This window comes from Triturus cristatus, chromosome 7, assembly GCF_964204655.1.
Source record: "Triturus cristatus chromosome 7, aTriCri1.1, whole genome shotgun sequence".
Classification (NCBI taxonomy): domain Eukaryota; kingdom Metazoa; phylum Chordata; class Amphibia; order Caudata; family Salamandridae; genus Triturus; species Triturus cristatus.
The window spans coordinates 1181087625-1181112194 of NC_140590.1; the positions used below are offsets into that span (position 1 = coordinate 1181087625).

The 24570-nt window shown below is 42.6% G+C and overlaps 1 long non-coding RNA gene across 10 annotated transcripts in view; it reads left to right on the forward strand.

The window, feature by feature from the left end:
* Positions 1–24570, forward strand: part of LOC146811397 (uncharacterized) — a 482239-nt gene that overhangs the window by 442516 nt on the left and 15153 nt on the right. For all 10 annotated transcript variants that reach the window (XR_014966731.1, XR_014966733.1, XR_014966727.1 and 7 more), the window contains one exon: positions 20457–20594. This is a non-coding gene — a long non-coding RNA (uncharacterized LOC146811397). The remainder of the gene's footprint in view (positions 1–20456; positions 20595–24570) is intronic.

A 24570-nucleotide genomic window follows, 5' to 3' on the forward strand; every position in this document is an offset into this window, starting at 1 on the left:
CTCTTAAAACCATGCACCATAGAATCACCCACTCACACATCTATGCACAGTCACGCACACCCTACCCACACAAACACTCGGGCACCGATACAGATACTCAGACAACCAATCAATAACCCATATAGACACTCATATAGCTATTCACAAAACCATGCAGCCACTTATACACCAACACACAGACACATACAGACATTCACACAGTTTAGTCACTAGTCTGCAGTAAGATACATTTAATGACTCACTTATAGAGTCAGTTACGCACCTAGAAAATCACCCATTCACACACTAGTACACCCACTCATTCTTCCATAGGCCTTTCACTATAAATATATAAAACATATTTAAACTTTTCAGAAAAACACACATTCACTGGATGATGTCATCAGTGATGTCATTTGAGATGTCATCAGTGATGTCACTGACCATGTCATGAGTGATGTAATATTTGACGTCATAGGATCGTGTTTCCATAGGAAATCTGAAAATTCTATTTTGAATAACTTTGGCGCCGGTTGACGAATCCTCGCGAAATTTTCAAAACTAATGGGGCGCTCCGCTCAGCTCCTACCCTGAAAGTCTCGTGGTGATTCGTCAAGCGGGGGCCGAGATAAAAAGGGGGTTCCAAAACGCGTTTTCCCCATGCATTTTCCCATAGGACCTTTAGTCGAAGGTACAGCCCGAACGGCTGAACAGAATTACTTGAAATTTGGCAAAGAGGTAGTCCTCCGGTCAGGGAAGTGCCTTTTGCATATCTGGAGTCAATCTGTTCAGTATTTCCTGAGAAAATTGCATTTAAAAGCATATAAATATCTATAGCCGCGCACCGTACGCGCACCCTAACGTGCGCGAGCGTAATTCTGATTGGTTGTTACAGGTCAGTCAACGTTCGAATCGGTCGAAATCAGGAAGTGTCGGCCGCCATTTTGTTTGTTTTGGGTGCGAGAGTGAAAAATAGAGGTGGCGAACGTGAAAAGGGGGCAGGGTAGAGAGTTCCTGACCCCCTATACTTTGTCAGGGGGTCCCTAAAGGACCCCGAAGGGTAACATTTAAAAAAAATATATATATTTTTTAAATCGCAAGGTGCGCGCTCCGTGCACACAGCGTGCGCGCACGGTGAAAAAACTTTAAAAAAATAATAATACATACATAACTTTAAAAAACCTTGCAATTTCACTTAAAAAACCATAGGTTTCACACATGTTATAGTTAGGTGGACATTTCACTAGTAAAAAACCAATGTAATTCCCCCGTTATAGTTAGTTCAGATAACTATAACTCGTGCGACCGCCACTCTATCACAAGGATGATGTCATCAGTGATGTCATGAGTGATGCCACTGACCATGTCAAGAGTGATGTAATATGTGATGTCATGAGCAGTGGATTGCGGGCGCGCGAGTTATAGTTATTTGAACTAACTATAACAGGGGAATTTCATTGGTTTTTTACGAGTGAAATGTCCACCTAACTATAACATGTGTGACACCTATGGTTTTTTAAGTGAATATATATATATATATATATAGATATATATACACACACACACATAAACCTATAAGTCACTCCTATGGCAGGCCTTATCAATCCTGAAGGCAGAGTGCTTGGTTCTTATGTGAGAGGGTGCCCCTACATGAGCAGAGCCCCTCTGCAGCATTCGGAGACCCTACTCTGATGCTGTTTGTAGTGCAGCCTGGCCATATACTCTTAAGTGCATTATAACCAAACGGTAAATGCTAACTTTGGACTGGCTGCACGGAAACATGTCGTAAAACACCTTGGAATCATACCCCCACACCAGTAACTGGTGTGGGAGTAAGATCCCACCCTTCTAGAGGGACAGACATGACAGCACTGGTATACCCGGTAGAAACTTAATAGAGCCCTGGCATCACAAAGTGGATGCTGCAGACACGGGTCTGGCCTCCTGCTGCTGACCGAAACTCTGGCAGGGAAGGCCTGGACAATAGGTTTCCTCTCACAGGGAGGTGTAACCACCTCCCAGACAGGCTTATGTGTATTGGGGCTGGGTGGGAGCACTCTCTGAGTGCTTTGAAGTCCTGCACTGGGGGCACATTTGGTGTCCCTGTACATAGTCCAGCCCAGCTCTGGCGCGAAACTGGACAAAGGAAATGGGTATAGCCACCCCTCTTTCCAAACACTCCCATATGTGGGTCCCCAGAGTATGTCCAACCCCTTACCTTAGTATAAGTATGGGACCCCTGTCCTTAGGACTTTAGATTACCCTGGACGAAACTCTGACGCTGCATCCTGGACCTTCGACGCTCTGCTCACGACCAGAGGACTGAAGAAATCTCCCTTGGTGTCAAGGAGTGACTCCCATGCTTGGCAGGCACCAACAAAGCAATTTGCCGGTCTGCATCATTAAAGCTCCCGCCGGACTACAAAGTATTTGCAGCCCAGGAAGAGGATTTCCAGACATCTCAGAGGCCGCCCCGAGTCCCCAGCAAAGCTGAGACCCGCAGCCCTCGTGAGTAGTGTGGAACCGGAACTCCTGGACACCGTGCACTTTTACAAGTGCATTGACTTTTCGAAGTCTCTTGAAGTCGTGCTTGGGCTAACTTGTAGCCCCACCTCGAGCACTGAATCCACCGAAGATTGTTGGCCTGGTCATTCCGATTGACCCGTGGGCCGCCATTTTGTGTTTAGTCTCGAGGTCCCTTCGAGATCCCTGGTCCGTTGACTGGTTGGTCCCTGAGGGGGTAACTTTGCATTTCCTTGGGCTTTCCTGGTTGCTCCAGAAGTGCCCTGACTCCAACCAAGTGGTGAGTCGCACAGACCTTGCTGGTCTGCACCGAAGCCTCTTTCTCGTTTCTGCGTGGGTTGCTGTTGCCGAGGCTTGTTGTGTCCAATCCGGGCAACGACGCTGCAGCACTCGACATCCTTCGTGGGACAGCTCGAATCCAGCTCCTGGTCGTCCTTGATGCCTCCTGGTCCTCGTGGCTGAAGAGTCAAGCTTTACCTCTTTCACCTGAAATCACCGGACATAGGTGGACATCTGCTCATCGCCTTCCTGGTCACTGGCAAGTGACCCAGACTCTGTTCCCTCTGCTTTCAGGTTCTTCTCATCTTCGATCCAGGCTTGGATCTCTCCGGACACTTCGCATCTTCACGGCAGCAGCACTTCTTCGCCAGCTGCCATTGAAATCGACGACACGACCCGACACCAAAAGACACCTATGCACCCGGCTCCCCTGGGTGAGGTAACACGAGTACTCCGGTGCTAGCCCTTGAACTTCCTAAGTCCAAAAATGTTTGGTCCTGACTCACTTCTAAGTGTCCCTAATCTTTAAAAATCTAACCGCGACTTTCCCCATAGATGCTAACGGGAGCTCGTGGCTGTGTTCACACACGGCCCCCGTGGGTCCCCTGTGTCACTACCTTGGGTGGTTCATTGGGGTCCCAGCGATTCTACAGGCTCTAGGCCTTGTGTCTAGTTAAGTCGTGGTTCTTATCCCACTATTTTAGTATATGGTTTGGTTCGCCCCTAGGGCCTGACGTGTATTTGTGCTATTTTACTGTGATTATTGAAGTGTAACTTATGTGTTTTGACCTCTAGTCTCATAAAGAGACTAGGAGGGTGTGTTTAGTAATAAATACATATATTTGATATATACCTGGTGTGGATATCTTTCATTTAGTGACTCAAGAGATTGTAGACTGGTAAAACAAGCTGCTTTACATTCCTTCAAGACTTAGCCTGAAGGCTGCTCTCCATAGCTACCACTGGGATAGCTTTAAATAAAGGTTGTCTTTAACCTATAACCAATAAGGGGTTGTTTTAACTGATACAAGGTGCCCACTGTAACTAGTGGACAGCATATATCAGGCCAACTTCTCACAGGCGCATCCTGCAAATTTAACATTGCGGCGGGCGGTGCTTTCAGCACCACTGCTGCAATGCCAAAAATGCATGTTCTGCATATGCATGCACAATGTGGCAGGCACCGCGCGGTGCCTGCCATGTTGTGCATGCACATGTACCCCCCACGCCCCCAACATCCTGGGGGCCTGCAGCGGGCCCCCAACTTCAAGATCCGCATGCCTTTCCGTGGCTGTAACGGAAAGGCGGCCCCCCACCTGCATCCTGATATGGATGGCGGTGTCTAGCAGACACCGCCACCATATTAAGCACTTTTCCGCCCGGTCGACTCGTCGACCGGGCGGAAAAGCGGCGGACGATCTTCCCATCCGCCGCAGTACCCCCTGCCATACTAATATGGCGGGGGAAATGGGTGGCGGGCGAGGAAGGATGTAGGGCGGATCGCCACCGCCATGCGGGCAGTAGCGATCCGCCCTACATCCTAATGGACCCCCTAGTCTCCTCTTGGAAATGGTTGCTAAAAGTGCGACAATAGCGTACATACAAAGACAGTTCAATGAAAATTATGGATGAGATTAGGGACAATTGGTAGGACCAGAATACACTTTAAAATATAGGTCCAATACATTTGTCCACAGCAACAGATACAATTGCATCTATAATGTGGTAGAGGACTCCTGTCTATTCTAGGCCATTATGAGCAATACACTAAAAGATCAGGCATATTACACCTCATGCATGACACATAATGCACCTCAGTTGGGGCTGTGGGGGCCTGTGTTTGACTTGATGGTAACAGATTCAGATGCCTGCAGGTGTACTCAGCCTTTCATCCTTCTGAGGTGTATAAAATGAGTACCATTGAGTTGGGGAACAATAAATATCTGCGCTAAGATACCCTTCTGGGTGAATGTGCGCTTTACAAATACACATGTTATGTTAAAATAGTCTCTATTTTAATGATAGCAAAATGTACAATTTAGGCTTCAGCGCAGGACATGTTTTTTGATTTTACGAGGTGTTGAAAGGTTAAAAGATTTTTTCTTGGGCTTCCTTTGTGGCCAGCCAGAAGCGTTAATATAGAGTCTGGACATTGAGCCCAGACCAAAAACACATAATGCAATACGTTTCCTGTGGATACTAACGGAACAGGAAAAATAATATATAGTTAGTAGAAGACAAAGATGTGTAAATGTTCAGAAATTCACTAAAATAATAGGAAAGGAAACTTTTCACTAAACCTAACATTTTATGTTCAGGTGCAAGGCCGTAGGAGAGGAGATGTTTTGTTTTTTGTGTGTGTCTGTTTTATGTTTTGTTCCATGGTGTATTTGTCATCAGCTGATGTCCCGCACAACAGATTATGTCAGTGTGTTGAGAAATATTATTGATGTTTCAAGGAATAGTTTTAAAGAATGAATTCGGAGAGACTGATTCTCTTCCCCACCGTGACAGACATGCCTATATTGAACTAAGAGTTAAGATAGAAAAGGAGAAAAAGATAAATAAACTGCCTAGGATCGGATGTATGATGATACATCGCAAACTAAAACAACGCATGCCTTTACATCGCAGTTTTTAGTTTGCATGTACCGTCACAACGCAAGTTTTAACAACGCAAACCATTACTTCACATTTCCTATGAAATGCATACAAAATCCCTTTACCATGCACCCAAACCCCCCGCATGCTTTTACATCTCAATGTGTTTTAGAAATAACCCCCAACACTAATACACTACCCTACATAACACACACTCCACTACAATACCCTACAGTACAAAACCATACACTACCCTAAAGCCTAAATCCCAAACCCTTAATCACTACCCTACAGTACGACCCCCTGACACGACCCTAAACCCTAAAACAGTACCTACACTACGACCCCCTGACACAACCTTAAAACAGTACCCTACACTATGACCCCTTGACACTACCCTAAGCCCTAAACCCTAATGCCTAAAACACTACCATACACTAAGAACACCTAAGAACACCTGACACTTACCTATCTCTCCTCGTGGTTCCTCTCTCCCGGTTCCAGCGTCGTCTCTTCCTCGTCTCTGTTCCGGCACACGTCCATTCCGGAGCCCGTCTATTACGTCACATGCTTTTTAAAAGCGCATGCGTTTTAAAAGTGCATGCGATGTAATGGGACGCGTCGTATTGTGCATGCATCGTAACGGCATGCGTTGTTACAGCCGCGATGTGATGGCTGTTCGCCCCTAGGATCATGGGGAAGCCAGGATTAAATACAGGTTTCAGGTTATGCAGTTCAGTCACTGGGGAGATATATATATATGTTCGAAAAAAGTCCAGCCTTGCTTCCGATCACATCCATCAGATGGGGTTGGTGCCGACAAGCAGTCGCTGGACCCGCTGTAATATTAAAGCTTCCCCACGCTACCAGAATGTAAGAATAGTCGCACTCAGGATTTGAAAATAAAGAGTTGTTAAGTATTTAGTCAATAAATATTTTACTCTTTATTTTCAAATCCTGAGTGCGACTATTCTTACGCTCTGGTAGCGTGAGGAAGCTTTATTATATATATATATATATATATATATATATATATATATATATATATATATATATATATATGAGAAAATCACTGGATGGTATGTTTGGACGTTGAGGCATTGTATACCAGTATCAGACATGATGGTGGTATTAAAGCTTGCAAATTCTTTCTCAATAAACGCAGAGTTGAATTCTTGGAACATACTCTCATGCTCTTAGACATGATAACTATCTGTCTGAAAGAGAATGTTTTTATGTTTGAGAAGGAATTTTATAAGCAATTACAAGGTACTATAATGGGCACCTGCTTCGCCCCCAGTTACGCCAACCTCATGGTGGGCTGGTGGGAGAAGCAGGTGCTCTGGAACGACCGAACTGAACATTGGACTTTATGTGTATCTAAATGGCTACGGTACATCGATGACATCTTTTTTGTATGGGAAGGAACTGAGAATGAACTAAATCTGTTTATTGACTGTCTAAACCAGAATGATGTCAATTTAAAATTCACGAGACATTACAGTCAGGAATGTGTTGATTTCCTAGATCTAAAACTCAGGAATGATAACGGTAGAATCAGTACAAACCTTTTCAGAAAAAAGAGAGCAGGAAATTCTATCCTGCATGCTGCCAGTTCCCACCCACCAAGTTTCAGATGGGGAATCCCCTACAGTGAATTTTTAAGAGCAAAACGCAATTGCAGTACTACCGCAGCATATGAAATCACGAAGCAGGAAATGAAAAAAAGATTCAGGGAAAGAGGGTACTCTATGAAAGCATTATCTCAGCGGAGAGGTGAAGGTACGGGGAAGCTGTTCACCGCCCACTCTGAGATCAAGAGCGAACATAGGGAAGGAGCAGACACCACCCACTGGGGTTAGTACGTACATCGGGTGTCTGCTCTGCCCGGACTTTCACTGTGAAGTTCGAGCAATCCTGTGTCAAGCACTCCCGCGATGCCTCAGCCAATCACAGAGGGGCATTGGGACTTTAAATGGTGGGCGGGAGTACTAACTGTGAATGCGGCATCTGAGGAAGTTTGGATTACGAAACGCGTCATGCCGTCACATTAAAGAGCAGCTTTGACCCGTGAACCCGTGTGTGCTTATCTTTCTGCAGAGAAGCAGAGGAGTGTGGTTTGGATATATATATATAAGGGAGAAAATCACTGGATGGTATGTTTGGACGTTGAGGCATTGTATACCAGTATCAGACATGATGATGGTATTAAAGCTTGCAAATTCTTTCTCAATAAACGCAGAGTTGAATTCTTGGAACATACTCTCATCGAAGACATCTTTTTTGTATGGGAAGGAACTGAGAATGAACTAAATCTGTTTATTGACTGTCTAAACCAGAAGGATGTCAATTTAAAATTCACGAGACATTACAGTCAGGAATGTGTTGATTTCCTAGATCTAAAACTCAGGAATGATAACGGTAGAATCAGTACAAACCTTTTCAGAAAAAAGACAGCAGGAAATTCTATCCTGCATGCTGCCAGTTCCCACCCACCAAGTTTCAGATGGGGAATCCCCTATAGTGAATTTTTAAGAGCAAAACGCAATTGCAGTACTACCGCAGCATATGAAATCACGAAGCAGGAAATGTAAATAAGATTCAGGGAAAGAGGGTACTCTAAGAAAGCATTAACTCAGGCTGAAAAAAGAGTGGAAAGCCAATCAAGGGATGAGATTCTCAACAAAGCCAAACATACAAAAAAACAGTGAGATTCATTACAAAATACTGCAGTCAATCAAACCAAATACATAGCATCCTTAGAAACAGATGGGATATCCTAAGACAGGACCCAATCCTAAGAAATGAGATAGGTGCTCCTCTATCGGTAACATACATGAGGAGCCCATCTCTGAAAGATATGCTAGTACATAGCCATCTTCAAACTAAAGAAGGCAGCTGGCTCAAGCAAACGAAGGGTTTCCGTAAATGCGGGAACTGCAAAGCATGTAAAAACAGCAGTAATGTCTTAGAAGTTACACTAGAGAGAACCAGAACGATCTGGAAGATTCACATGCAACACTGACTTCGTAGTATATGCAATTGTATGTCCTTGCCAGTTGTGGTATATCGGGTCGACTACCTTTCCGATCAAAAAACGCATCTTGGAGCACTGGCGAGCGATTACTAATTGCGACCAAACCTATAGCACAGCGAGACACTTCTCAAGGGAACATGGGGCTGACTGGACCAAAGCCAAATTTTTGGGACTGGATACAGTCAAACCCAACCCGAGAGGAGGTAACCGTATAGCTGCTCTACACAAATTCGAGTCACGTTTCATCCTCCTAGCTGGCACTAAATTCCCAGATGGCCTGAATCAGGATGAGTAACTGTATTCCCACCTATAATGAGACATAGCCAGCTACAGAAATATCAAGGCCTTGGTGGGCTACTCATGACCGACCTACACCTCTCCCCTTTTAAACTTTTTAACCCATAATTGCACCTCTTCTTTTTCTGTTCAAATAACATACAGGTTGAATCTAATCTGTTTTGAATTATAATTAAATGTAACCAGTCAGAGTGAAATAATACTGTGATCATTGATAATATTGATTTTGATATGCTATGTTGCTAACCAATTCTGTATTTCGATTTCACACAGGGATACTAGTGTGAACCTCCTTGTACTTCACACCTGTGATAGAATTACCAGCACCGGAGTATATCGGCGGATTGCCCACCTTTACTCCTAGTCATCATCGAATGCATGCTAAGGGTACTATACCCTCAATCACATCGACTGCTCAACATAGTGACTCATTCAAAGGTATCCCTCCAAACCACATTACAGCACATAGCTTATCAGAAAGGCACTAGTCCTTCAATTACAGCAAAACACAGCTACTAATGCACTTTTGCTTAAATCACTGACTCTCACACCACTGAGTTAATGAATTGAATATTCAGACCTTACTCTATACTGGTACAAACAATCAATGAAAATAATTGTATTGTCACAAAATTACCTGTGTTATTTGAATTGCATTTGTCATTTGAATTTAATTTAATATGATTGTAATCACATTATGGAGTGATCCACTAATCAACATTTCTTTTATGTTTATGAAAAAGTGCACTTACCCTTTAAAAGCTGTGTAATGGAGACAATGGTCATGTGACCAAGACCACGGACGTGGTCGAAACGCGTCGTCCTTTTCTGCCTGTCTGAAATAAACTGCTACACTGATCGAGCAGGCTCGTGTGGATTCTTCTTTTCAATTTGGATCTACATTTGGTGAAATAGTTATATATGTGTATGTTTCATTAACAAGTGAATCAAGCATAGAAGCAGAGTGTACCAGCGTCAGGAAAACACAATTAAGTGTTGGACAGGAGCTTGATTTTTTTAGTGGAAGAGAGACTTCAGACCTTACGGCCGAAGCAGTTAAGGAGGCCAGTAGAAAACGAAAAAACACAAGAAGACATGAAAGGCGCAAAAGAAGAAAACAAAAGCGGAAAGAAGAAAACACAATGGCAGAGGAAACGGCGCTGAATGATAAAAGCATCATCAATCTGTCAGCAGTTGTGTTAAATAAAGCGGAGGAACAACTTTTAGTGCTTGGTTTAAACTTCTGCCCAGGAGAAAGTTTTAATTATGCGCACACTCGGATTGATGTCTATTGTTTTATTAGAAAGCTTAAACTCAAAAAATATTTCCTTTGAAAGCTTGCAAACAAATACCGGAAAATGTACCAGAACAAGAGGAAGATCAAGGCCCAATGTTAGCAGTCTCCGATATTCCAGCCTTGCTCGCAATGCATGATTTAAATGAACAAACTGACCCACAATCCTCTTACATTGAAACTGATGTGGCCACACAAGTAAGATTGAGGAAAATCAATTTAGTGCAGAAAGGGGCTGGGATTAGTCCTTTCAAACCTAAATCTTGCTGTGTCATTGATGCCAAAAGACGCTGTTGATACATATCAGGATATGGTTATTAATGATCTGAAAAAATTGTATCATAATGTAAACAGTAACCGAAAACAGAAAAATGTACATTACAAGAAACGAGAATATGACTGGGTAATGAAAAAGTTGAGTGAAAATCATGATATTGTAATCAAGAAATCAGATAAAGGTGGTAATCTGGTCATTTGGCCAAAAAATGATTATGTACAAGAAGAGACCATTAAATGATGAAGTATGTTATAAAAAGACCAGTATGAAGGAATATAATACAGCTAAGGATACATTACAGAAATTGCTAGCACAGTGGAGAAGGGAAGGTCTTATATCGACTGAAGAGTATAAGTTTATGTATAACGAATTCCCAGTATTACCTGTGCTATACTTAATCCCAAAAATACATTAAAATGTTATGCCCATTCCTGGTAGGCCCATTATTTCGGCCATTAACAGTGTAGGAGAAAAAGTAGGTCAATATATTGATTATTTTTTACAGGACTTGGTCAAGGATTTGCCCAGCTATGTCCGAGACACCGGTGACTTTTTAATGAAAGTGGAGAGGCTAGTGTGGACTGATGACTTGTATTTAATCACATTAGACATAGTCACTTACCACTAGCATAGATCACAGCTTAGGTCTGAGAGCAGTCAAACACTTTTTAGACACAAGATCATGTGAATTTTATGAACATAACAAGGTAATTCTTGAGCTCATCACATGGTGCCTCAATAACAATTTTTTCCTTTTTAATAAGGAGGTTTTTAAACAACGGAGAGGAGTGTCTATGGGAGCCTGTTTCTCCCCCAGCTACGCATGCTTGCATGTTGGCTGGTGGGAGGAACAGGTTCTTAAGAAGACACATCAGGCATCATTTGAGTCGCACGTTCTTAGTTATCTGATACATTGATGATGTTTTTATCCTGTGGAAGGGTAGTGAGATAGAAGCCCTACAATTTATTGAAATCATTAATGACAATTCCATGAACCTAGCCTTCACGTCTCACATTCATAAAACCCAAATTGAATTTCTCAATGTGAGGCTTCACATCAAAGAGGGTAGACTTGGAACTACTTTGTATAGAAAGCCGACGTCTGGGAACATCATGCTGCATGCAAATAGTGCTCATCCCAGACATCTAATCTCAAGTATACCCTATGGAGAAATACTAAGACTCAAGCGCATTTGTAGTGATGATACAGATTTTAATGAGTGCTTACATGATATGTCTGATAGACTGAAGACTAGAGTATATAGTGAAAAAATCATCAGTGAAGCTATGAAAAAGGCTAGTCTACGACCTAGACACAGCTTTTTTAAGAGTGATAATATCGAGTCTCATGAGCAAGAACAAGGAACAGCATCTAGGTTAAGTAAGGTGGATACTCCTAGACTAATCACTACATACAGTAATGAAGAACGTATAATTAGATCTATCATCAAAAAACATTGGCCCATCGTGCTAACTGATAGTGTGTTTCGCAATAGAATAGCAGAAACCCCTATGATTACTTTTAGAAGAGCGAAAACAATGGGGTCTATCCTTGATAAAAAATTCTCCGGAGATCAGAAAAGCTGGAAATTGGTTGCAACCAGCACAAGGTTTTAAGAAATGTTCTTCCTGTAGAGCGTGTAAATTTAGCTGCAATATGACACATTATTCTACCCCTTTTAGTGAATCTCGAATCCCCATTCATAGCACTTACAACTGCAAAACAGAATATGCAGTTTATGGTCTGACATGCACCTGTGACCTTAACTACATTGGTAGTACGAAGCTACAGGTGCATGTCAGAATATTACAGCATATAAGTGCCATTCTTCACAGCGACCCAGCCTACCCAGTAGCAAGGCACTTCAAAAGAATCCATGCTAATGATGTAAATTGTCTTACCTATTATGTTATTAATGCCATCCCAAAACCAAGAAGGGGAGGCAATAGGGAACGTCAACTTAGACAATTAGAAACAAAAAATATTCTGGAATTCGATAGTAAGTGGCCTAATGGGTTAAACAACACGGAAGACATGTACAATTTTCTTTAAACAGACAGTAAAGTACGTTAGTAATGTTCCGGAGTTGTCAAATAAGATCTGTAAAACTGAATTCTCTTTGTTACCCATTGTTTACTCGGCCAAAATAAGAAATAATGAAAAGTATAATGATGACAACAGAAAACTGTGTGTATAATAATTGCAGCAGCTGCTACCAAGATAATTATCATTTTTCCTAAGTCAAACCTTTTTTTTAGTATAATTAACTTTTAGTAACACATTTTATTTATATGCTTTTTAATGGTATTTTCCATTATTGGATTTTACTATTATTAATATTTATAAGATATGTATTTTAATTCTACTAAGAAATGTTTTTAGACATACACTCGATTGCACTTTATATATATTTTTTTTCACATTTGCACCATTTTTGCACGTCAATAATAATTTTTCTTGCTGCTAAAACACATATGCACTTTACTCCGATGTCTCACGGGATTCATCCAGAAATTAATTTTTTCTTGTGAAGAGGACCAATTTCAATTGCTTTTATACTGCATGGATTCTATTTATAGGGATTATCCCATAAGAAACATGTTTTGCATAAAATGATATTTTTTTTAATATTTGCTATGTGATATTTGATAGCGTGCATTTATACAATGAGTTTGTGTTTTTCGGTTTTTAACTGGTTTTTACAATATCCAGTAAAAAACAATGAACAAAGCTTAGCACCCTAGAGAAGTAGTTCAAAACGTGATTCTTTCTTCCATGGCAGTAATCATGTTGACACAGAGCAGTGGAGGTGGGTGGATACTAAGCAAACACTTTAAAAATGTAATGGCGATCTGCAAATCCGCATGTGAACAAGGGCTCTTGAAGCCCGAAACGCGTCCTGCGTGGGCTGGAAATTTTAAAACAATAAAACATCTTGCCTGAAATTGGTCGTCATAACGCGTTTCGGCTCCCGCGAGCCTTGTTCACATGACATGACAAAGTTTTGTAAGCATTTTTAAAGTGACAGTGCAAATAACGTGAACATCACGTGACATAAAATTCATAGACACAATCTGTATTTTATACTGTTAAACTGGGGCATTTCATTGTAAAATACACGAATATAAAAACATATACAAATAAATGTATTGTTATTCGGAGGTGTTGCAAATATCATTGCCTTATCATCTTACATGTATTACTAGCAAATCGTAACTGATACCTATATTCGGATGTCCCCACTGTGTAGTATAGGTCTATTACATGATTGAGCCGGTATACAATACATGTCCATGATTCCCATATCTGGCTCAGACATTGAAAGTTAAATATATTAATAATGAGGAAAATCCTCTTTCTGATGTGTAGTACACCAATAGGTAAATGTCGAATGATCAATGGATCTATTTAGAATAAAGTGCTTAAAGTGCTGACGTGATAATAAAGTGCATGAAAAATTCATTAAAAAGTTGACTGCAACAGGATAAAAAACAATTTTTCTTAAGGTCATGGTAACCATAAAATACACACCATGATTTGATGTTAATCATAAGTTCTAAGGTAACGGAACAGTTACTGGAATAATAATTCTAAAATAGATGGTGGAAATAAAAGTCCTGAGTTTTCTGCTAGATCAAAGTATATCTCGATGTGCATAAACAATTTAAATCTCAAAATGTCATTAGACTATGGAATACACACATAATATATATAAACTTGAAGATGAAGGATCACAAGAAAACTCCAGCCAGCCAAGGCAAGAATCTGGATCCCAAAGGATACAATAAGCCACAAAGAAATAAAATATCCAATATATATTCTTCACCAGGACGCACACGACAGTAAACCACCATCCAGTTTACTAAGGGAATAAAAAATGTCTTCATATAAGTGGATGTTTTCATGAAACCTACTAAAGGTTTGATTTTTTGCTCTTTAAGGACTACAAGGCCCAGCATGCAGTGAAGGACTAAAAATCATCTGTGACTGAAGCAGCCTATGAGTAAGAGGCGTTGGCCTCAAAACATGTCAGGCGAACAAAGAATGTAATTTTTGGAGGGCTGCAGTGGGTTGTTGCAAGAATAAATCAGATAGTGGTTTACTGTCGAGTGCATCTCAATGCTTTCTGGCGTTTGGTGAAGAATTGATGGACACAGTGGCCCTGCCGTGGAGGACAGCACCATCTCTGCAGTGAGGAGAGGCTGCGGCTTAGAACCATGTCCAGGCCGGTTGTGCAGCACAGTAAGTGGCATTAATCTGCCCGCCTCAGCACTCTGGACCCTACTAAGAGAGTCAAAAATGTCTTAATATAAGCGGATGTTTTCATGGAACCTACTAAAGGTTTGATTTTTTGCTCTTTCATGACGAATTCCCAGCATGCAGTGAAGGACTAAAAAGCACAAAGTCAGACCCACTAGGGGTCGGCATGCCGGAAGTGGATAAAAAAGAGCCATCCATGATTCATCTGTGATTGAAGCAGCCAATGAGTAAGAGGTGTTGGCCTCGAAACGCGCCAGGCGAACAAGAATATATTTTCTGGAGTGCTGCAGTGGGTTGTTGCATGAATAAACCGGATGGTGGCTTACTGTCGGGTACGTCCTCAATGCTTTTGGGTGTTTGGTGAAGAGAATGAATATATATATATATACCACCTCTTTGCCTGGCATCAATTCAAAGCACTGTGCTGGGTTCTGTGTGAGCTTGTTTTGTGGGTAGAGCATTCAGCCTGCTGGCACGGCACATCAGGGCTTTGCTCACAGACTTCCCTCATCCCAAATGTGTGAATTCAACCTCTCTACAATTCGGTTATAGGGCCCACTTTGAAGAGTGTCAGAATAAGTGAGAGGTTTCAGTACGTACGAAATGTGGTAGTGAAGGAATTTGTGGGTTTTTGGCAGCAGCAGGTAAGTCAAATAAGCGATTATGTCACTACATGAAATACCACCGGCATCACCACTGCTTGAAAATAAAGTCAGTTAAATGTACATATATATATATATATATATATATAAGTACCTACTGGCAGTCGCCAGTAGGTAGTTATAGTTGGGACCTATTTTCCATAGGAAATCCGCAACATTCTATTTGGAATAACGTTGGCGCCGATTGACGAATCTTCGCGAAATTTTCCAAACTTTTGGCCAACTCCGGTCCGCTCCTATCCTGAAAATTTGACGGTGATTCGTCAAGCGGGGGCCGAGAAAAAAGGGGGGTCCCAAAACGCGTTTTCCCCATGCATTTTCCCATAGGACCTGCTGACGCAGCTACAGCCCGAACTGCTGAACGGAATTACACCAAATTTGGCAAAGAGGTAGTCCTCAGTTCAGACTCGTGCCTTTTGCTTAAATGGTGTAAATCCGTTCAGTAGTTCCTGAGAAAATTAGAGTTAAAAAGATAGATATATCTGGGCGGAGCCTAACCACACATCTCATCGTGAGATCTGATTGGCTGTCAGTACTTCATCCAAGAAGTGTTGGCAGCCATCTTGGGACCAATATACATGATAGCACCTCATTAAAAAGCATTGCAGTTAATAGAAGGTTTTAAGACTTTAGTTACATTATAAATCATATGTTGATGGTACCATACTCATTTTAGGAATTGTGGTGTGTTCTAAGGTGATTTTACCATGTGAAAAAGCCTTCTGCTGTGATATCCTGAATCATGTTTGAGAGAAAACTATTTTCTCATGCTTTTCCCACAGAGGTTTGGAAGGTGATCTATAAGCTAAACTGGGGGCATATTTTCTGTAAATTCACATTATCTTTCTCAGTCATGTGAGAATGAAGTCTGGAATTCTCAGTAAAACATGTACATCCAATAAGGACAGAGACTGTCATTTGATTCCTTTGTGTTCTACTGCAGCTTCCCAGAGTATTCTAAAGAACAACTAGAGCGCTAACAGCCCTACTTATGACAAACATATTGCACACCTGAAGCCATCTTGATTGGAATAAAGTGGTAACTCTTAAAACATTTAACTTAAAAAGGAACAAAATGAGGGGGTTCATTTTGCCATAGAAAGTATGATTCGTGCCGCAGAAAGAAAAATTAGGGCACATTTTGAGTGACTTATCAAATTCTCTTCTATTTCATTAAAAAATTCTGACATGCAGACTGAAACATGCACTTTCAATACCACCAGCAGACTTCCCTGGTGAGCAGCAGCTTTACTACAGTTATCTAATGAGCAACTAGAGTTCTAACATTCAGAATTTATGGCAAATGTGTGACACATCTGAACGTCTTCTTGATGGAACCAAAGTAAAAAACTGAAAGTATTTCCTACTGAGGAGACTGCAGTAAATGAGGAAATTAGGAAACTTCATAACAAATAAATCTCCCAAGATGGCCACCAGAGACAAAAGAGCCCAAATGTAGCTCAAATATCACCCAGATGTAGCACAAGTATAGCCCAATGACAGAATGTCCCAGAGTATTCTAACAAACAACTAGAGCGCTAACCGTCTTACTTATGACAAAAGTATGGCACACCTGAAGCCATCTTGATTGGAATAAAGTGGTAACATTTAAAACATTTAATTTACAAAGGAACAAAATGAGGGGGTTCATTTTGCCATAGAAATTATGATTAGTGCTGCAGAAAGAAAAATTAGGGCACATTTTGACTTCTCGAATCCTCTTCTATTTCATAAAAAAATTCTGACATGCAGACTGAAACATGCTCTTTGAATACCAGCAGCAGACTTCCCTGGTGGCAGTAGCTTTACTACAGTGATCTAATGAGCAACTAGAGTGCTAACATTCAGAATTTATGGCATATGTGTGACACATCTGAATGCCTTCTTGATGGAACCAAAGTAAAAAAACTGAAAGTATTTCCTACTGAGGAGATTGCAGTAAATGAGGAAATTAGGAAACTTCATAACAAATAAATCTCCCAAGATGGCCACCAGAGACAAAAGAGCCCAAATGTAGCCCAAATATCACCCAGATGTAGCCCAAGTATAGCCCAATGACAGAATGTCCCAGAGTGTTCTTAAGAACAACTAGAGCGCTTACTGTCTTACTTATGACAAAAGTATGGCACACCTGAAGCCATCTTGATTGGAATAAACTGGTAACACTTAAAACATTTAATGTAAAAAGGAACACAATGAGGGGGTTCATTTTGCCATAGAAATTATGATTAGTGCTGAAGAAAGAAAAATTAGGGCACATTTTGAGTGACTTCTCAAATCCTCTTCTATTTCATTAAAAAAATTCTTATATGCAAACTGAAACATGCACTTTTAATACCAGTAGCAGACTTCCGTGTTGAGCAGTAGCTTTACTACAGTGATCTAATGAGCAACTAGAGTGCTAACATTCAGAATTTATGGCAAATGTGTGACATATCTGAATACCTTCTTGATGGAATCAAAATAAAAAAATGAAAGAATTTCCTACTGAGGAGACTGCAGTAAATAAGGAAATTAGGAAACTTCATAACAAATAAATCTCCCAAGATGGCCACCAGAGACAAAAGAGCCCAAATGCAGCACAAATATCACCCAGATGTAGCCCACATGTAGCCCAATGACAGAAGTGTGCAAAACCCTTTTTTTGTGTATTTGCAGTTTTATATAGTGCAGACTTGTCAGGTATTGGAGTGCTTTACATGAGCATTGGTTAGATCACACAAGATCAAATTCATTTTGGTTGTAGACATGGGGAGATTAAGTGATTTGACCAGAGTCACAGAATGTTGAGCTGAAGCAGAAACTCCTACCTGGTTCCCCAGTTGCAAAGTCTGCAGCTCTGGAAGTAACACCACATCCTCTCCCCTAAGTGCAACATTTAATCAAGTGGTCAACTGGATAAAAAAACAAAGATTACAAATAATTTAAAAGTTCTTTGTCGCTATTTGAAATCTCAGAAAATATGTCCTCATTTTAGTTTTTTAGAGCACTAACCATAATTTTGATGCAAATAAGACCCTCTCATATATGTAATTTCTAAAGGAAATGCTCTAGGTATTACAGTTTTGATTACATCAAGATGACGTCAGGCGTTCCACACTTTTGTAATAAATATAGAATGTTACCAATCTAGTTGTTCATTGGGATACTATTGAGAGGCAGAGGCCTGGGGCACGGACTCTGAAAAATGAAGGCAGGTAGGAGAGTGCAGAGGCAACAATTTGACCACACTGGGCAGGCAGGAAGGGCAGTGGCAGCACAACATACTATGGAGGGCAGTGGAAAGGGAGGCAGGGGCAAGAAACCAACAATACAGGACTGGCATGAGAGGCTGTGGCAATATAATAGACCATTGAGGGCAGAAGGAAGAGGCAGTGGTAGTACAACCATACATGCCAACAGACCCGTTTCAGCCAGGAAACGTCCAATGTTTTTAAGCTCAAATGGGCTTTATTTGATCTGTCTCCTGACTACAATCTCCTCTTTTTCAATGTAACTCAAAGGGGAAAATCAATACCCCAGTTTTTTTTCGAAATCTCCCTCTTACCAAGTTCAAAATGTTCGCAAGTATGGTACATTGGATCATGGTAGGCAGGAGGAATTGTGGTAGGGACATGGACTCGGATAACAGAGGACAGGAGGGACATGGAGAGGTGCACCAAACTGACCCTACGGGGCAGGCATTAGGGTTTGCAGCAGAACAATACACCACACACGGCATGCGGGACGGGAGTGCAGCACAACAATCCATAGAAAGCAATAGGGAGGGGACAGGACCATGCACATGGACAACAGAGAACAGAGGGGAAAGAGGCAATGGTAGCTAGCTGACCATAATGGACAGACAGGAGAGAAAGCTGCAGCATAACAGACCATAAAGGGCAGGAGGGACGGATCAGGGGCATTACAATGGAACAGACAAGCCAGGAGGGAGGGAATAGGGGTCTGCAGATGGAAACAGAGGGCTGGAGGCAAGGGGGCAGGGCAGGAGCAGCAAGATGACCATGGAGGTCAGGCAGGATGGGCACTAGAAACAAGACACACCATGGAGAGCAAGTGAGACTATGATGGCATACACACAGACCATGGAGGGAAGGTGGGAGGGGGTTAGGGGCAGCTAGCTGACCACACAGGGAAGGTGGGAGGGGCCATGGCAGCACAGAAGACCATGCATGGCAAGCGGGAGGATTAGTGGCAGCACAATGGCTATGATGGGCAAGAAGGAGGGTGCAGGGGCATGCACAAAGGACCATGGAGGATAGAAGGGAGGGTCAGGACCTGGGCACAGACAAGAGTTCAGGGGAAGGGGCCTCACAACAGACCGCGCTGGGCAGGCAGGAGGAACAGTTGCAGCACAACAGACCAGGGAGGGCAGAAGGGTGTGGCAGTAAAATGGACCATGGAGGACAGGAGGAAGGGGATAGGGGCAGGGCATGTGGACAGGCAGGGTGGAGGTGGCAGGGACAGGTTACAGTCATCTGACAATGCTAGGCAGGTGGGAGGGGAGTGGCAGCTCAACAGAACACTCAGAGTAGATAGGAGTGGCAGGTCCATGGAACATGGTGGGCAAAAAGGATGGAGCAGGGGCGTGCAAAAAGACAGAGAGCAGGGGGAAGGATAATAGGGGCAGCAAGCTAAGCACAGAGGCTAAGCAGGAGGTCAATGATGGGCCATAGAATTGGGCAATGGAGGGCAGGAGGAGTGGATTGGTACATCATGCTAAATGGAGGGCAGTGGCAGCACATCAGACCATGCATGGCAGGAGGGAGGAGGCTAGTCCATGGAACAGAGGATAGGGAGGAGGTGGATTGGGCAGCAAGCTAACTGTTCGGAAAAGGTGGGTATTAGGAACTTTATTATTTTTAAAATGTGTGTCTGTGCGAAGTACTTAAAATATGAACAAGTATGCAGCATAATCTCACTTTTATTCAGGAAGAAGAGGACGTTTGTGACTGTGACTCCGGGCTCACTTGGCAGAAACATCTCCTGACCCTCCACCCCCATCGCAAAATGTAATGCCTGTGAAAAGGATAGGTGGACGCAGTGTTATATAGAACATAGTCCTGAGAGCACGATTGAAAATGAAAACTAGATATAGTATATGGTATAAACTAATCAACAAATCACTGTGATCCAGCACTCCACAAAGTTATTTTATGATCATAAAATATGTCTGTCCATTCAGCAGGTGTTGTTTCAAAATTATTTTTTTTATTGGGTTCTTCTTCTCTTTACATATATAAAAGACACATACAGCGTAGCCGACGCGTTTTGTCCCGGAGGACTTCTTCAGGGCAAACTTCTGAAGTATAAAAAGGGCTTTGTCTTATTCCCCTCCAACACCACGAAATGTAGCTAAGCCTTCCTCTAATTGGCCAGACTAAGTAAGTTACCTTTTTTATTTTACTTGATTGTTCATAGTTCTTCAATTTGTTTTTCACGCTTATGTAGTTTATAATAATATCAATGTATCGGAGCAGATTCCCTCCATCAAGCGGTCCATGCAGTGGAATACAACACAGAGGTGTGTGGCACTCAGCGGGCACTGGTGGGTGTAACACAGTATTGGGCTCAGCCAGGAGCACGCTGTGACTCTCAAGTGAGGTTTGTCTCCTTTCCAGAGAGTAAAATAAAAAGTATTAGGCGGTGGATGTGTGTTTTATTAACCATGAAGGGGGTTTCTTGCATAGTTTGGTCGAATTTTTGTCGAATCCCCTTTGAATGGCTTGGTGTGCGTGTGTATTAAATGTGCCCGTCAATAGCTACCCATGTTTGTATAAATAAACGACAAGGGTGTCTACTTGGAGAGTACCCACCGGCGGGGGTGCCGGGATTAGGCACGGTAGGGCGTCAGACACGTCAGAGCTTCACTAGTGGTGTAAATACATTCCACGTGGATTCATTGTATGCATAGTCACCTTTTAATGAATATCACGCAAATCGTCATGGTGATAGGTACATACGGTTTGTCCAGCATGTCCTAGGTGTTTCTATAAATATATATTTTTTTTAAATAATAAAAAACAAAGGCCGGGGGATGGGGTCCCTGGGGCCATAAGTGGCCTGAGGAGGGGGGCAACGCAGCCCCCCTGCTAAAGATTTTTTTTTTAAACGGCCATGACCCGGGGGTTGGGGTCCTCGGGGCCGATTAAGGCCTTGGGAGGGGGGCCACGCGGCCCCCTTCCAAATTAATTTTTTTCAACAAAAAATTAGGGTGCAGGCCCTGGGGGATGGGGTCCCCAGGGCCAATAAATTAGAAAAAGAAGGGGGGCCACACAGCCCTCCTTCTTAAAAAAATAAAATAAATAAAAGACCGGCATCGTGCCGGAGGCCACGCCCCCTCCTTGCAGCACTCTGCAAACGCACCCCCTGGCCAGTTGTAAGTTGGGGAATTAATTCCCCTTCAATACTGAGGGTCCCTGAGGGCCAACTAGCCCAACAGGTATCTCCAGTATGCGCCAGGGAGCTGCATTGCAGACAGGTGTTCTGAGGCCACGCCCCTTTTTACACCTCTATGCAACGCAGCTCTGTGGCGCTTACTGGAGGTACCTAGTGGGCTAGTTTGACCCTAGGGACCCTTAGGATTCAAGGGGACTTAATCTCTCAACTTAGAACGTCCACAGGGCGTGTTTACACAGTGGTGAAGGAAGGGGACGGGGCCTGAGGTGACGTGTGCAAACACGCCCTGTGGCGCGTTTTAAGAGGTAGTTTTAATCCCCTGCCCTATTATATACTAGGGGCTTACAGAGGAGGTCATGCTAATCACAGGGGGACCCCAACGCAATGTGTTCCCTAGTGTATGTAGGTGTTTTCACTGTATTCTGAGTGTCTTTTAACATAGATTTGGGGTTTGTGGCTTAACGGTGAGCCACAAGGAGTTGAGCGTACGTAACCTATAATATTTCTTAATCCGGCTCACAGATTGTGGCCTCCACCGTTGATCTTTGGCATTTGTCTTTTAACATAGCACTGGCTCTAGGACTGATTAGTCCGACTCCGTTACCACCAGTATTCGTCTGAAAAAGTTGAGGGTACAGGATGATTTTGCAACAAGGCTTCTTTCTGCTCTTCTGTTTGTTCTTTCTGCACGTTATCCTTCTTCCTGCACTTTTCATCGTCTTTGTTATGTTATGTTAACAAAGCTTATAAAGCGCACTGCTACCGTTAGGTGTCCTGGCGCTGAGAAAAGAAACTTTGCCTACTGGTCAGATAGAGGTCAAATTGCATAGAATGAATTAAGATCTATTAAGAAAAAAGCCTGGTCTTTAAGCCCTTCCTAAATTCTAGGAGCCCAGCTGCTGCTCTAAGCTGTAGAGGGAGACCGTTCCAAGCCTTTGCAGCACAGCAGAAAAAAAAGCTCCTACTCCCCCAGCTGGCTGTTTTCACACGTGGGACTTTCACCAGCATTGCCTTGGTAGAACGAAGGACCCTAGGGGGGGTATACCATTGAAGGTATTTACTCATGAAAGCCGGCCCATGGCCCTCCAGAGTTTTGAAGACCAGACAAAGAGCCTTGAATTCTATCCGCTGCTTCCTTGGTAACCAATGAAGGTCCCGGAGTCCATTTCTTACAGAGACAAACTTGGGAGTACCCAAAAGGACTCAGGCGGCCGCATTTTGTACTACTTGCAGTCGATTAAGCTGCCTCTTATGGATGTTAAGATATAAGGCATTACAGTAGTCTAAACGAGACATGATAAGTGCTGTTACTACTGTCCTAAAGCTGTCATCCGAGAGGAAGCGCTTAATTTTTCTCATAATCCTGAGTAAATAAGAAGAGGATGACACCACTTTACCTATCTGATCAGCAAAGGACAGTCTGGAGTCCATCATTACTCCCAGATTTTTTGCCTTACTAGTGGGGACCGGGGGTGAGCTCAAAGAGTGTGGCCACCAGTTTGAGTACCAGAGATTTGAGGGATTACCAAAAATAATCACCTCAGTCTTCCTTGCGTTCAACTTGAGACAATTTGCTCACATCCAGTCAGCAATGGACTGCATACACTAGTAGCAGTCCCGACCAGCCTCAGCCTCTTTGCCTTTTTGAATAGATAGCACTATTTGAGTGTCATCGGCATAAGAGGTCAATTGGAAGCCGAAGGAACGAACAAGGGCTGCCAAAGGGGAGACATATATATTGAATAGCGTAGGGCTAAGAGCCGAGCCCTGCGGAACACCACAGGGCAGAGAGAAGGGCTTTGAGGAATCAGTATCTATGTCCACTGTTTGAGTTCTATTTGAAAGAAAAGATCTTAACAGGGCGAGGGCTTTACCAGTTACCCCCTTTCCGCCTAAACGGTCCAACAATACCTCATGGTGGACCGTATCGAAGGCCGCCGAAAGGTCTAACATGATCAGAATTGCCGCGCCACCCTGATCCAATACCTCTCTGATCTCCTCCGTTGACTTAATCAGCGCAAGCTCTGTACTGTGTTCTGTACGAAAGCCAAACTGAGTGGGGTCAAGGAGTCCATTTTTATTAATAAAAGCACTGAGCTGACTGTTCATTTCCCTTTCTATCAGCTTAGCTGGTAGAGGGAGACGGGAGATGGGCCTATAATTGTTAGGCTCTTTGGCGTCCAGATTGGCTTTCTTGAGAAGGGGGAGGATTGAGGCTCTTTTCCAGATTTTAGGAAACAGGGCATACTTAAAAATACTATTAAAAACAGGGGCAAGAGCAGCACCAATAGTGTTGGACGCTAGTTTATCTATTTGTGCTGGACAGGGATCTAAAGGCGATCCTGATTTAATTGCTTGCAGATGCTTAACGGTGTCTTGAGTGCTCATAGCCTCAAAGCAGTTCAAGGAGGACATTTCCTTACGGTCTAAAGTACCGTTCCAAGCGTCCATCTTTAAACCATCTGCCATTGAATTGCTGAAAGATGAAAAGATTGCGCCCACTTTATCTTAAAAGGCGGAGGCAAGGAGTTCACAGAATTCAGCATTGCCATGAGGTTTTCCCCGGATGGGTGTTGCAAGTTTTAAAACTGTATTAAATAATTCTTTTTTGGAGGATTTTGCTTTACTAATCTGTTCCCCGTAGAATATCTTTTTTGTTTCAGTGAGCAGTTTTTTATAGCTATACATGCTATCTCTATACGCCCTCTTGGAGGTAGTGGAATAATCCTTCCTCCATGCACGTTCTAATCGTTTGCATTCCACTTTTTTGTGTTTTAATTTATCATCATACCAAGGGGCCGAAGGTGTCATTCTCCTGGGAATACAGACTTTAACTGGGGCTACACCTTTACAAGCCAGATCTAGCCATTCAGTATATGCCTTTGCGGCCTTATCAACTGATAAAGGCCAAACATCCAAAGTTGACTTCAAATGGTTTTCAAATACCTCACTATTAATATT